This window comes from Bufo bufo, chromosome 2, assembly GCF_905171765.1.
Source record: "Bufo bufo chromosome 2, aBufBuf1.1, whole genome shotgun sequence".
NCBI lineage: Eukaryota > Metazoa > Chordata > Amphibia > Anura > Bufonidae > Bufo > Bufo bufo.
The window spans coordinates 811,907,576-811,923,131 of record NC_053390.1 but is presented as its reverse complement, the minus strand read 5'-3'; the positions used below and the strand labels follow the sequence as shown (position 1 = coordinate 811,923,131).

The window sequence follows — 15,556 nt, the reverse complement described above, 5'->3', positions numbered from 1 at the left end:
AGCTCCACTGACAGAGGGAGGTAAATCCACCCATCTGGCAGTGCTGGCTGGGTTTTATGCCTGGCAAAACTCATCTTGGAACATGGGGAGTAGTCACCCACCCAGCACTTTGACTACTCCCAGTAAGAGCCATCCCGGATCAGCTATGACAGCCATGCTAAAGCTCATGGTGTCAAATAGCTGCTGACACATAAAATAACGGCTCTTACATCACCGAGGCCAGGAACCTCGGTGATACATACCTTCCATCCATGATGATTCCAGGTACCTTCTTACAGCTAGTACAAAATGACTGGAACATTATACAGTATCATACGAGTCTAATGAAGATGCCTTTACACTGTGATCTCCAACCTATAGCTCTCCACCTTGCCCTGATAGCAGAAGGCTGTCTTACAACTCATGAGCTTGGACAAGGGAAATCAGGATATATTCACACTACCTATGTAGTTTGTGGTCCACAAAACACGGATCTGCTAAATATACGGATGACGTCCGTGGTGCATCCGTTTTTTTCCCACACCCATTGTGAGAATGTGGATTCTTGTCCGCAAAATGGACAAGAATAGGACATGTTCTATATTTGACTTTATTTTTTATTTTTTGCTGGATTGCGGAACAGACATATGGATGCAGACAGTACACGGTGTGCTGTCTGAATTTTTTTGAGGCCCCATTGAAATGAATAGGACCATATCCAATCTGCAACAAAAAAAGCAGATCGGAAGCAGACCAAAAATATAGTAGTGTTAATGGGGCCTCACACAAAGGATTAGTTGATCATTTGCATCAAGTAACATGCATTCGAAGAATATAGCACATGCCCCCTGTAAATGGCACATGACGTATTTGGTGCAGGAAAGGAAATTCTTTTTAAAAAGATTTTATGACTTGAAGACAGTGCACTTTCCCGAACTCTGGCACCCTCTCACAGGAGCATACAGTATATATGTGGTGGTATATTGGTCAAAATAGAAAATATAAGGGTATTTTATATATAAGATCAAACTCCATTTTAGTCCCCAAAAAGGGATCATTTGTAGATGACGTTTAGAAGAAGACCACCTATTGGTGTCGGTGACGTCACCGGGGTCACTATTGTACATACATTGGAATAGCACACCAAATTAAAGCTGTGATGCGACTAGAAGGGTTCTTCAATCCACAATGTCATTTTTTCAGATTTATTATTTCGTCCAGTATTTACGTATATTTCTCCATTACCCCAGCACTTTTGAAATGATACGTTATTCCCAAGATGAATAAAGTGACGACGTTTCGGTCGAAATGACCTTTGTCAGGTCTCATATGTGTGGAAAGGAGAGGAAAGATGATGAGGAAGATAATAGAAGACACAGGTGTTAAAAAGTAATAAAAGAACAATAGCAATGGCTACACAGATCAAGACAATACATTCTCTATTAAGAGGAGAAGAGATATAGGTATGATTAAAAGAGAGGATGCAAGTAGAGATGGGGCATGAATATCAAATGAAAATGGGTACTACATGTAAGTGGCCTACAGTGGAAGAAGAGTAAGTGGTGTAGTGTAGCAGTTACTGTATATAATGTATATAGAAATGTATGCGTGGTGTAATATGTGTATAGACTAGTAGTGTATGGATGAATGTGTAAAAAGAGTATAGAAAAATAATGCTCTCTGTAGATGAGTATGTGTAGATATATGGGAATAAAATATTACAAAGTGTAAGAAATAAAAATAAAAGGAACAGATAAATCAATGGGTGCAGGCAATTTTTTTTTTTTATTCACTTTATTTATATAAAGATCAATATTGACAATCAATTTTAAAAAAGAAACCATATAAATCTTTACACTTTTACAAACAAAGTCCCCACCCAATCCCTCCCTCACCCCTTCTATGATGCGTCCTCTCTTCACCACCTCCCACCCATAACCAAACAGAGCAGAGATGGAGAAGGCAATTTTGGTATAATGGTGTGTACCATACACATACAGTCAGGTCCATAAATATTGGGACATCGACACAATTGTAACATTTTTGGCTCTATACACCACCACAATGGATTTGAAATGAAACAAACAAGATGCGCTTTACCTGCAGACTGTCAGCTTTAATTTGAGGGTATTTACATTCAAATCAGGTGACCGGTGTAGGAATTACAACAGTTTGCATATGTGCCTCCCACTTGTTATGGGGCCAAAAGTAATGGGACAGAATAATAATCATAAATCAATCTTTCACTTTTTAATACTTGGTTGCAAATCTTTTGCAGTCAATTACAGCCTGAAGTCTGGAATGCATAGACACCACCAGATGCTGGATTTCATCCCTGGTGACGCTCTGGCAGGCCTCTACTACAAGTGTCTTCAGTTCCTGCTTGTTCTTGGGGCATTTTCCCTTCAGTTTTGTCTTCAGCAAGTGAAATGCATGCTCAATCGGATTCAGGTCCGGTGATTGACTTGGCCATTGCATAACATTCCACTTCTTTCCCTTAAAAAATTCTTTGGTTGCCTTTGCAGTATGCTTTGGGTCATTGTCCATCTGCACTGTGAAGTGCCGTCCAATGAGTTGTGAAGCATTTGGCTGAATATGAGCAGATAATATTGCCCGAAACACTTCAGAATTCATCCTGCTGCTTTTGTCAGCAGTCACATCATCAATAAATACAAGAGAACCAGTTCCATTGGCAGCCATACATGCCCACGCCATGACACTACCACCACCACGCTTTACTGATGAGGTGGTATGCTTAGGATCATGAGCAGTTCCTTTCCTTCTCCATACTCTTTGTAACGGACCGTTTCCGCAGACAAGGGGTTAAAATCCGTTTAGGCGATAAGCCCCTTTCTGAGAGACAGGCACAGCTACTGCAGGATACACCAAACTCCCGAACTGGATACAAAGTAGCACTCCCAACTGGAACCTCACGAATAGCTGCTAGCAGACGAACAGGGATCAGCTTACACTTCTGGCAATCGGTCTTCTAACAGCATACAGTGAATCCCCCCAATAACGAGACAAGGCTCCGTGTTGAGGGTCAAGCAGTGGTCTCAGGTGCTGGCACACCCAGCCTGGTTTTTATTACAGTTGTTGCAAATACAGGTCCGCCCACAGGGGTTTGAAATACAGCCAATCAATATGTTACAACACATACAATGTAAGTACACGCCCCTAGGGAACCAGAAGGAAGACTTGTGACATAGGACAGATATGCAGCACTGTAGGATACACAGAGACAATACATCCCCACAATGCATCATGGTTTCCTCCTCTCTGTCCCGGAGACAACCGAGGCGTAATCCAATTATCTCTCAAGACAAAGAGAAGTCACCAATACACATGCGCAGACAACAGGACAGACATCACCCTTTAAACACACAATGGGACAATGGCACAATATAAACACACCCAGCATTTTCCTCCCAAGCTGACAAGTTACACTTATTATAAATTGTTACAATTTTGTGAGTTTACATTGGCCATACATGTAACTTACATCAATTTAAACAGTATAACTTGGGGACAAACCTATCCAAAATTCACTTGAATCGGTTCAGGGGTTTAAAAGTTAGTATATGGCCCATAATCCTGGGGCAAGAGGCCAGCAGCCAGGCCTCTCCAAAACCCAGTGGCGAGGTTGGTTTCGCCACACTCTTCTCTTCCCATCACTCTGGTACAAGTTGATCTTGGTCTCATCTGTGAATAGGATGTTGTTCCAGTACTGTGAAGGTTTTTTTAGATGTCGTTTTGGAAACTCTAATCTGGCCTTCCGGCTTTTGAGGCTCACCAATGGTTTACATCTTGTGGTGAACCCTCTGTATTCACTCTGGTAAAGTCTTCTCTTGATTGTTGACTTCGACACACATACACCTACCTCCTGGAGAGTGTTATTGATCTGGCCAAATGTTGTGAAGGGTGTTTTCTTCACCAGGGAAAGAATTCTTTGGTCATCCACCACAGTTGTTTTCCGTGATCTTCCGGGTCTTTTGGTGTTGCTGAGCTCACCGGTGAGTTCCTTCTTCTTAAGAAAGCTCCAAACAGTTGTTTTGGCCACGCTTAATGTTTTTGCTATCTCTCTGATGGATTTTTTGCTTTATTTTTTTAGCCTAATGATGGCTTGCTTCACTGATAGTGACAGCTCTTTGGATCTCATTTTGAGAGTTGACAGCAACAGATTCCAAATGCAAATAGCAGACTTGAAATGAACTCTGGACCTTTTATCTGCTCATTGTAATTGGGATAATGAGGGAATAACACACACCTGGCGATGGAACAGCCGAGAAGCCAATTGTCCCATTACTTTTGGTCCCTTAACAAGTGGGAGGCCCATATGCAAACTGCTGTAATTCCTGCACCGTTCACCTGATTTGGATGTAAATACCCTCAAATTAAAGCTGACAGTCTGCAGTTAAAGAGGACCTTTCATCAGTATAATTTTACTAAACTAACAACCCTGCCTAATAGTGCGGCATCCACTGATGTTCCCCCTTTTTTTTTTTTTTTCAAATCGACCCCCGAATGTTGAAATAATAGCCCCGTTAGTCCTGCTGCAGCGCCTGTCACTCAAGCGCTTTTTTGTAGGGGGCGTTGCTAAAGTATTTTCTTTGCTATGGGCCTTGGCTGAGAGCGCAGCCAATCAGAGCGCTCCTCTCTCAGCCAGGCAGAAGGAGCTAAAGTTCTCGCGAGAACTTTAGCTTCACAACATCCTCTTGCAGCGAAAGATCAGATAGACCGGCCGAGGGACGCGACGGGTGTGGAAGCAGCGGTACGAGCGGCAGGGTAAGTATCATAATCATCCCCTAGACATCGAGCAAATAAGTAGCTGCCACAGCACCCCACTGGCAACGAGCATTATGGGGGTCTTGATCATGGACCCCCACCGGCAATCACTATGGGGGGCATGATCATGGCCCCCCCCAGCAAAACCCACCCCCCTCTGGCAACGAGCATAATGGGGGTCATAATCATAGACCCCCACATGGAAATAAGCAATAAGGGGGTCTTGATCATGGCCCCCCCAGCAAAACCCACCCCCCTATGGCAACGAGCATTATGGGGGTCATAATCATGGACCCCCACCCCCCACATGGAAATAAGCAATAAGGGGGGCATGATCATGGCCCCCCCCAGCAAAACCCACCCCCCTCTGGCAACGAGCATAATGGGGGTCATAATCATAGACCCCCACATGGAAATAAGCAATAAGGGGGTCTTGATCATGGCCCCCCCAGCAAAAGCCACCCCCCTCTGGCAACGAGCATAATGGGGGTCATAATCATAGACCCCCACATGGAAATAAGCAATAAGGGGGTCTTGATCATGGCCCCCCCATCAAAAGCCACCCCCCTCTGGCAACGAGCATAATGGGGGTCATAATCATAGACCCCCACATGGAAATAAGCAATAAGGGGGTCTTGATCATGGCCCCCCTATCAAAAGCCACCCCCCTCTGGCAACGAGCATAATGGGGGTCATAATCATAGACCCCCACATGGAAATAAGCAATAAGGGGGTCTTGATCATGGCCCCCCCAGCAAAACCCACCCCCCTATGGCAACGAGCATTATGGGGGTCATAATCATGGACCCCCACCCCCACATGGAAATAAGCAATAAGGGGGGCATGATCATGGCCCCCCCAGCAAAACCCACCCCCCTCTGGCAACGAGCATAATGGGGGTCATAATGATGGACCCCCACCCCCACATGGAAATAAGCAATAAGGGGGTCTTGATCATGGCCCCCCCAGCAAAAGCCACCCCCCTCTGGCAATGAGCATAATGGGGGTCATAATCATAGACCCCCACATGGAAATAAGCAATAAGGGGGTCTTGATCATGGCCCCCCCAGCAAAAGCCACCCCCCTCTGGCAACGAGCATAATGGGGGTCATAATCATAGACCCCCACATGGAAATAAGCAATAAGGGGGTCTTGATCATGGCCCCCCCAGCAAAAGCCACCCCCCTCTGGCAACGAGCATAATGGGGGTCATAATCATAGACCCCCACATGGAAATAAGCAATAAGGGGGTCTTGATCATGGCCCCCTCCAGCAAAACCCACCCCCCTCTGGCAACGAGCATAATGGGGATCATAATCATAGACCCCCACATGGAAATAAGCAATAAGGGGGTCTTGATCATGGCCCCCCAGCAAAACCCACCCCCCTCTGGCAACGAGCATAATGGGGGTCATAATCATGGACCCCCACCCCCACATGGAAATAAGCAATAAGGGGGGCATGATCATGGCCCCACCAGCAAAACCCACCCCCCTCTGGCAATGAGCATAATGGGGGTCATAATGATGGACCCCCACCCCCACATGGAAATAAGCAATAAGGGGGTCATGACCCCCACCCCCACAGGCAGACAGCAATAAGGGGGTAATGCTCATGACCCCCCCAGCAATCAGTGTCACCTTGTTATTTTCAAAAACTAAAATAATATACCTAGTTATATTATTATTATTATTATTATAAAGTAAACAATTGATCTAATTTAATAAAATAATACATATAAAATATTTTTTTCAGGTGATGGTATAATTTTTAATTTATAATTTTAACTTTTCTAAATTTTTTACAGTGAATTTTCAGTTAGTCAATTCAGGGCAGCAACCCTGACTGGTAAGTTGTATTCCGACAATCATTGGAAGAAGAACAAACATGTTGCGTGAAGTTTCCCAGTTCAAAAAACCAATACACGTTGGTATTGTGTTGTTTGCTAGTTCTACGTTCCATCATTATATTATTTCTAATTTTGATATATAGACAAGGGTAAGTGTACAGGCAGGGTAAGTATGGAAGACCTAATTTTATTTCATTTATAAAATAAATGTTTCAAGAAAGAAAATGTACAAAGATATTTGAATGGGAATATCGTTATTTTTTAAAAATCAATTTATAATCGTTCAATGTTTTTTATCTAATATGGTAAGTTTGAGTTTACCTTATAACATGTATCCAAATAATATGCATTTTTTAAATTTTTCTTTTTTTTTTACAACAGGAATTGACAAAATGCCGAACTCTTGTTGGGTAAAAAATTGTTTATTCCAGCCTGGCAGTATACTGAATGGCCACGAAATCAAATTGCATTGCTTTCCCAACTTTAGGGAGAGAATATTAGATTGGCTTCGAATCTTAATTCCTTCTGGAGAGGTAGAAGTTATTTCTCTAGCACAGGAAATTCAAGGTTACAAAAAAAAAAGGTACAATAAGTATCATATTTGTTCGCTACATTTTTCGGATGATAGTTTTATAGTCAACGCTGGCGGACGTTCACTTCGGCCAGTGGCAAACCCTTCAATATTTGAAAATTTTCTTGATTCCGAAAGAAAAGTTTTAGAGTCAAAAATTTCCAAGAAAAAACGACTTCAGAATCCAACAGGTTCCCAGCAGTCGGTTACTCCTTCATCATCAGAATCTTCAATTCCAAATGAATCTCGTGGTCATACTGTATCCATATCGTCCATGCAAGTTCAACAAGTATTTGAGAATGTGGAAAATCTAATTTGCAAATTCACGGATGCTTCATCCCAGACAGAGTTAAATTTGACAAATTCTATAATTATTAGTAAAGATAAAAATCTTACACTTAGGGAAGAAGAATCACCTTTACGTGAACATACAAATATTGATCATGAATCCACCCCATTGCCTGATTGTTCTCAATTACAAAATCGTCACAAAATTAATCCATTTTTAAGACTTCTTTCTCCTATTGTATTTGAAAATGAAAAGATCTCCCAGCCACCGGAAGAAGATGGTAATAATGATGATCTGGTTAGTGGGATATTTCCGTTGACAGGTGACTTCGAGGATTCATACAATATTAGCAGTCTGGCTGATGCAGGGGAAATTCGTGATTCAAGAGACCACACATATGACCCTTTGATGGTAAGCCACTCCTCTTCTGATCAATTTGCTTTACAGTCTATGTTAGAAATTGAGCATGATAATTCTTTTCAAGATATTCAATATAAAAACATTGTAAAAGACACTAAATTGATTGTGAACGAAAGTTGTCTCGATGTACTGCTACGTCAGGTGAAGTGTCGGTATGTTGATTGCAATCTAACTGTGTTTTCAATTTCAAAAGAAAGGAAAGGATCAGCTGTAATAATTCGCGGTAGTTGTTTTAGCGGACATTCGTCTTTATTATGGCATACACAGCCTAAAATTGGACGTTTCTGGAGTGGAAATGTCCTTTTGGCAGCGTCAATACTCTGCAGTGGCCTAAACTATCGAAAAGTTCAGGAGTTGTTTGGAATTTTTTGCTTGAGCACATTTTCTGAGACCACATATTACCGTTACCAAACCAAATTTCTGTTCCCTGCTATCGATATTGCCTGGAAGCAAGAAAAAAAAAAAAATACAGGAAGATTTGCATGGTTTTCCAATTTGTTTAGCGGGAGATGGTCAATGTGATAGCCCCGGCCACTCCACTAAATATTGTATTTACACTGTTATGGACCTGTACACTGAAAAAATTATAGATTTTGAAGTTGTACACAGAAGCCAGTGCAGTTCATCGGTAGCTATGGAGAAGTTTGGATTCCAAACAGTAATGGAACGAGTTAAAAACAATGGATTTGACATATGTGTATTTGTCTCTGATAGACATGTCAGTATTAAAAAATTGATGCGCGAGGTGTACACTGACATAGATCATCAGTTTGACATTTGGCACTACGCTAAGTCAATCAAGAAACGATTAATCAAGGCAAGTAATGGAAGAGCCGGAAAGGATCTAAAACCATGGATAGAAAAGATTGTGAACCATTTCTGGTGGTGTGTTAAAACGTGTGACCACAATGCTTTTTTTTTCCGGGAAAGATGGAATTCTGTTCTACATCATGTAGCCAACAGACATGAATGGGAAGATGGAGAACACTATAATAAGTGTGCCCACGAAGAACTGCGACCTGAAGACACGTCAGTTTTGTGGCTTAGAAAGGAAAGTACTGCTTTTCAAAAATTAGAAGAAATCATCAAAAATGAACAAATGACGAGCGATGTACCACACCTGATCCGAAATTGCCACACTGGACCTCTTGAAGCCTTCCACAGTTTAGTTTTAAAGTACAGAACAAAAAGAATACATTTAGGTATAGATGGAATGGAAACACGAACCAAACTGGCAATTTTGGCACACAATAATAATCTAGGAAGACCACAAGCAGTTGTTCACTTCCCAACTTCTGTGTCACAACCCATTGGAACAAGAAAAAACTAATACAGTTCATCTGGGTTAAAAAAAAAAATAATTATTTGAAGAAAAATAATAAATCCTGATTTTCCGTTACTTTCATGTTCAGAAAAAAGTTATTTTTTAGATTGTTTCGAGAACTAACTTTGTTGTTTAGTTATTTTACTTTAGTTCAATCAGTTGATATTCGTTTACCGAGACGGGACTGCACCACTAATGTAAAGGGTAAGGATAGCAAAAGTAGATCTGGCTCAAGGCAGTGACCATTATGCTTTTCCAATCAAAAGTTGTTGTAACTTTACTTTTTTATTTTTAGACATTATACCTGAGTGTAGGATAAGTGCTGTCAAGCCATGGAGTCCAGGGGATCCGATTAGACTCCAAGGTGTGTTCACTCACAGTCTTATAATGTCGCTAAAGTCCCATAATTGACCCTTTTCCTCTCACAGAGACAGCGCTGCAGTACATTTCATATTCTGACCATGTCTTTTGTCCACAGCCTGACAGTAAACTGTACCAGCGTGTTGGACATGCCCGGGAAGGAAGAACAAGTTTCCTGCCAGCCGTGGAGTCAAGGGGATCCGATTAGACTCCAAGGTGTGTTCACTCACAGTCTTATAATGTCGCTACAGTCCCATGATTGACCCTTTTCCTCTCACAGAGACAGCGCTGCAGTACATTTCATATTCTGACCATGTCTTTTGTCCACAGGCTGACAGTCGAGGAACCACATTGACGGACTTGACCTGGATCTACCATATCATACTTCTAATTACAAATTATATAATGCCATTGTTTTTTATGAGAAATTTAAATTTTTAAAAAATTAAAAAATAAATGACATATTATAAATTTTATGGATATCCTTTGCATAACTGTAATGAAATGTCAGAAAGCAAAACAATTTTTTAATTTATAATTGTTTTCTATCTTTGACATTTTTGCATATTACAAAACATTATCTTTGTCGATATTTTAGATATTTACTGTTGGCAAGGACGTTACTATATACCACTTTCTTACAGATGTGTAAGGAATATCCATAAACTTAGTGTGAGGTTTGGTAAAGGCTAGGGGTCCCTTCACACTAGCGACATGGCCATTCATCGGGACAATAGCCTGAAAGAAAAATTTTTATTTTATAAATCTGAACACTCTCTAAAATTATGGAGGCTTTTGGCGTCACACTGCGAGAGCTTGAGGTACTAACAATAAAGAATGTTTGAATTGCAGTACACTTTGGTCTGCCTATAGTCAATGGTGACAGAGGGCCATCTCGTCAATAAACCTTATAAGTAGCTGTGTAGATCCCTAATCATTTTCACCTGCCCAGATAGCCTGACCAAGTTCCATTCCGCAAGTGTGAAGGTACTCTGAGGGGATATGGAAGAGGCCTTTTTTTATAATAAAATATGATATGTGTTTTTCTGACTAATTTCTGTACATATTATTTTTCTGCAATGTATAATGTTTCTGAACATTGAATAGCCAAATATTATGCTGTAACTTTCAGTTTTTTGGATATTTATTAATAAAAAGTAAAAAAATACGTTCTAAAATTGTTACTTTATTACATAACTAGATAAATTTACAGTCTTTTCATAATATATTATAACGTTACTCCATTGCTAGATACTCTGCAGGCTCCTCTCTGAACATTAGAAATCCACAATAATCTTGAAGTGGGTCAGGAAAAACTTCTCTTATGATCGTCACTGCACAAGAAGGAATAGGGCGTCTTCTTCCAACGCCAAGACATGTATCCAAGCTGTAAAGCCACGATATGCTGTTTTTCTTAGTAGCCTAAAAAATATAAAAAAGTATATTGAATATAAAATTAGACAATATAATAATTAGGTAAACCTATGGTTGGTTATTCAGATCAAAATGTTGCAGATTTTGTTTTCATGGAAGTAAATACACGAATAAGAACACCTGTTCAATTCTTTATCTGGAGGGGGGCGCAGCACTTCTCCAATTGCCCGCATGGACACCTCCACCCTTCCGCGATCTTGACAAAATTGTTGGAAATATTCATGTTCAATTACGCAACCATTTTCAGTTACATACGGTTCAATATTTGAAATTTCTTTACAACAGATCGATTCTATCGCGGTTGGCATCGGTTTACAGTTAGTACACGTGCACCATTCGTTATTTCCAACTCTACTACTGTCCGACTCTTCATTTTCAATGCTCCCAACACTGTTATCTAATGTGGAACGAGTGGGGTTTTCTGGAAAACACGGTTCAGATTTATTCGTGACCCCGTACTTCTGTTGAAGACGTTTCTTTAGCCACTCCAACTATAACAAAATATAAAAAAAATAGGATAAACAATGACCAGCTTGATAGGATGATAATACATTATCAACTTTTATTTTTATTTGTGAATTTACTTTTTCTGATCTTGCCGCAAAAACACTTGGTGGTAATTCATCAGACGAATTATCCATTTTCAGATCTGAGAATAATAAAAAAATTTTTTTAATAAATGCATCTTATCAATTACATTTTTTTGTAAGAGTAGAACTATTGTAGGATCATGTAGTGAATTTATGAGGTAGTGCTCACTGTTTTAAAACGCTGTTACATGTTAGTGCTGTCTTTGGGGTGGTGGGGGTCCATGATAATGACCCCCATAATACTCTTTGCCAGAGGGGGGGGGGGTTGTTTGGGGAAAATGATCATGACCCCCTTATTGAGCTCTGCCTGTTGGGGTGGGGGTCCATGATTATGACCCCCATTATGCTCGTTTCCAGAGGGGGGTGGGTTTTGCTGGGGGGGCCATGATCATGCCCCCCTTATTGCTTATTTGCATGTGGGGGTGGGGGTCCATGATTATGACCCCCATTATGCTCGTTGCCAGAGGGGGGTGGGTTTTGCTGGGGGGGCCATGATCATGCCCCCCTTATTGCTTATTTCCATGTGGGGGTCTATGATTATGACCCCCATTATGCTCGTTGCCAGAGGGAAGTGGGTTTTGCTGGGGGTGCCATGATCAAGACCCCCTTATTGCTTATTTCCATGTGGGGGTGGGGGTCCATCATTATGACCCCCATTATGCTCGTTGCCAGAGGGGGGTGGGTTTTGCTGGGGGGGCCATGATCATGCCCCCCTTATTGCTTATTTCCATGTGGGGGTGGGGGTCCATGATTATGACCCCCATAATGCTCGTTGCCATAGGGGGGTGGGTTTTGCTGGGGGGGGCCATGATCAAGACCCCCTTATTGCTTATTTCCATGTGGGGGTCTATGATTATGACCCCCATTATGCTCATTGCCAGAGGGGGGTGGCTTTTGCTGGGGGGGCCATGATCAAGACCCCCTTATTGCTTATTTCCATGTGGGGGTGGGGGTCCATCATTATGACCCCCCATTATGCTCGTTGCCAGAGGGGGGTGGGTTTTGCTGGGGGGGCCATGATCATGCCCCCCTTATTGCTTATTTCCATGTGGGGGTGGGGGTCCATGATTATGACCCCCATAATGCTCGTTGCCATAGGGGGGTGGGTTTTGCTGGGGGGGCCATGATCAAGACCCCCTTATTGCTTATTTCCATGTGGGGGTCTATGATTATGACCCCCATTATGCTCGTTGCCAGAGGGGGGTGGGTTTTGCTGGGGGGGGCCATGATCAAGACCCCCTTATTGCTTATTTCCATGTGGGGTCTATGATTATGACCCCCATTATGCTCGTTGCCAGAGGGGGGTGGCTTTTGCTGGGGGGGCCATGATCATGCCCCCCTTATTGCTTATTTCCATGTGGGGGTGGGGGTCCATGATTATGACCCCCATAATGCTCGTTGCCATAGGGGGGTGGGTTTTGCTGGGGGGGGGCCATGATTGAGACCCCCTTATTGCTTATTTCCATGTGGGGGTGGGGGTCCATCATTATGACCCCCATTATGCTCGTTGCCAGAGGGGGGTGGGTTTTGCTGAGGGGGCCATGATCATGCCCCCCTTATTGCTTATTTCCATGTGGGGGTCGATGATTATGACCCCCATAATGCTCGTTGCCATAGGGGGGTGGGTTTTGCTGGGGGGGCCATGATCAAGACCCCCTTATTGCTTATTTCCATGTGGGGGTGGGGGTCCATGATTATGACCCCCATAATGCTCGTTGCCATAGGGGGGTGGGTTTTGCTGGGGGGGGCCATGATCAAGACCCCCTTATTGCTTATTTCCATGTGGGGGTCTATGATTATGACCCTCATTATGCTCGTTGCCAGAGGGGGGTGGGTTTTGCTGGGGGGGGCCATGATCAAGACCCCCTTATTGCTTATTTCCATGTGGGGGTCTATGATTATGACCCCCATTATGCTCGTTGCCAGAGGGGGGTGGGTTTTGCTGGGGGAGGCCATGATCAAGACCCCCTTATTGCTTATTTCCATGTAGGGGTCTATGATTATGACCCCCATTATGCTCGTTGCCAGAGGGGGGTGGCTTTTGCTGGGGGGGCCATGATCAAGACCCCCTTATTGCTTATTTCCATGTGGGGGTCTATGATTATTACCCCCATTATGCTCGTTGCCAGAGGGGGGTGGCTTTTGCTGGGGGGGCCATGATCAAGACCCCCTTATTGCTTATTTCCATGTGGGGGTCTATGATTATGACCCCCATTATGCTCGTTGCCAGAGGGGGGTGGGTTTTGCTGGGGGGGCCATGATCATGCCCCCCATAGTGATTGCCGGTGGGGGTCCATGATCAAGACCCCCATAATGCTCGTTTCCAGTGGGGTGCTGTGGCAGCTACTTATTTGCTCGATGTCTAGGGGATGATTATGATACTTACCCTGCCGCTCGTACCGCTGCTTCCACACCCGTGGCGTCCCTCGGCCGGTCTATCTGATCTTTCGCTGCAACAGGATGTTGTGAAGCTAAAGTTCTCGCGAGAACTTTAGCTCCTTCTGCCTGGCTGAGAGAGGAGCGCTCTGATTGGCTGCGCTCTCAGCCAAGGCCCATAGCAGAGAAAATACTTTAGCAACGCCCCCTACAAAAAAGCGCTTGAGTGACAGGCGCTGCAGCAGGACTAACGGGGCTATTATTTCAACATTCGGGGGTCGATTTGAAAAACTATTAGGTAGGGTTGTTAGTTTAGTAAAATTATACCGATGAAAGGTCCTCTTTAAAGCACATATTGTTTGTTTCATTTCAAATCCATTGTGGTGGTGTATAGAGCCAAAAATGTTAGACACTAGATGAGGTAGCGAGGCAAATAGGCATTAAAAGGTCGCAGAACAGGGCTGGATACTACCTACAGTACAGACCAAAAGTTTGGACACACCTTCTCATTCAAAGAGTTTTCTTTATTTTCATGACTATGAAGGCATCAAAACTATGAATTAACACATGTGGAATTATATACATAACAAACAAGTGTGAAACAACTGAAAATATGTCATATTCTAGGTTCTTCAAAGTAGCCACCTTTTGCTTTGATTACTGCTTTGCACACTCTTGGCATTCTCTTGATGAGCTTCAAGAGGTAGTCATCTGAAATGGTCTTCCAACAGTCTTGAAGGAGTTCCCAGAGATGCTTAGCACTTGTTGGCCCTTTTGCCTTCACTCTGCGGTCCAGCTCACCCCAAAATATTTCGATTGGGTTCAGGTCCGGTGACTGTGGAGGCCAGGTCATCTGGCGCAGCACATCATCACTCTCCTTCATGATCAAATAGCCCTTACTTTCAAAGTTTTCCCAATTTTTCGGCTGACTGACTGACCTTCATTTCTTAAAGTAATGATGGCCACTCATTTTTCTTTACTTAGCTGCTTTTTTCTTCCCATAAAACAAATTCTAACAGTCTATTCAGTAGGACTATCAGCTGTGTATCCACCTGACTTCTCCTCAACGCAACTGATGGTCCCAACCCCATTTATAAGGCAAGAAATCCCACTTATTAAACCTGACAGGGCACACCTGTGAAGTGAAAACCATTTCAGGGGACTACCTCTTGAAGCTCATCAAGAGAATGCCAAGAGTGTGCAAAGCAGTAATCAAAGCAAAATGTGGCTACTTTGAAGAACCTAGAATATGACATATTTTCAGTTGTTTCACACTTGTTTGTTATGTATATAATTCCACATGTGCTAATTCATAGTTTTGATGCCTTCAGTGTGAATCTACAATTTTCATAGTCATGAAAATAAAGAAAACTCTTTGAATGAGAAGGTGTGTCCAAACTTTTGGTCTGTACTGTATAAGGGAAAAGACAGCATTTAGGGTGGGTTCACATCATGTTTTATGCTTCTGTTTGACTTATACATTACAAAAAAAAATGAATATACCACTACTGGGTTCACATCATGATTTTCCCATCCTTTTTATGTATACAAAAAACGTATATGTTAAACGGATGCCTCA

The 15,556-nt window shown here is 42.6% G+C and overlaps 1 long non-coding RNA gene across 1 annotated transcript; it reads left to right on the top strand.

Moving 5' to 3' along the window:
• Positions 1-9,545: 9,545 nt before the first annotated feature.
• Positions 9,546-9,950, top strand: LOC120991843. The gene is made up of 3 exons (XR_005776834.1): positions 9,546-9,581; positions 9,696-9,793; positions 9,908-9,950. It is a non-coding gene; the product is annotated as an uncharacterized LOC120991843 (long non-coding RNA).
• The last annotated feature ends 5,606 nt before the right edge of the window (positions 9,951-15,556 follow it).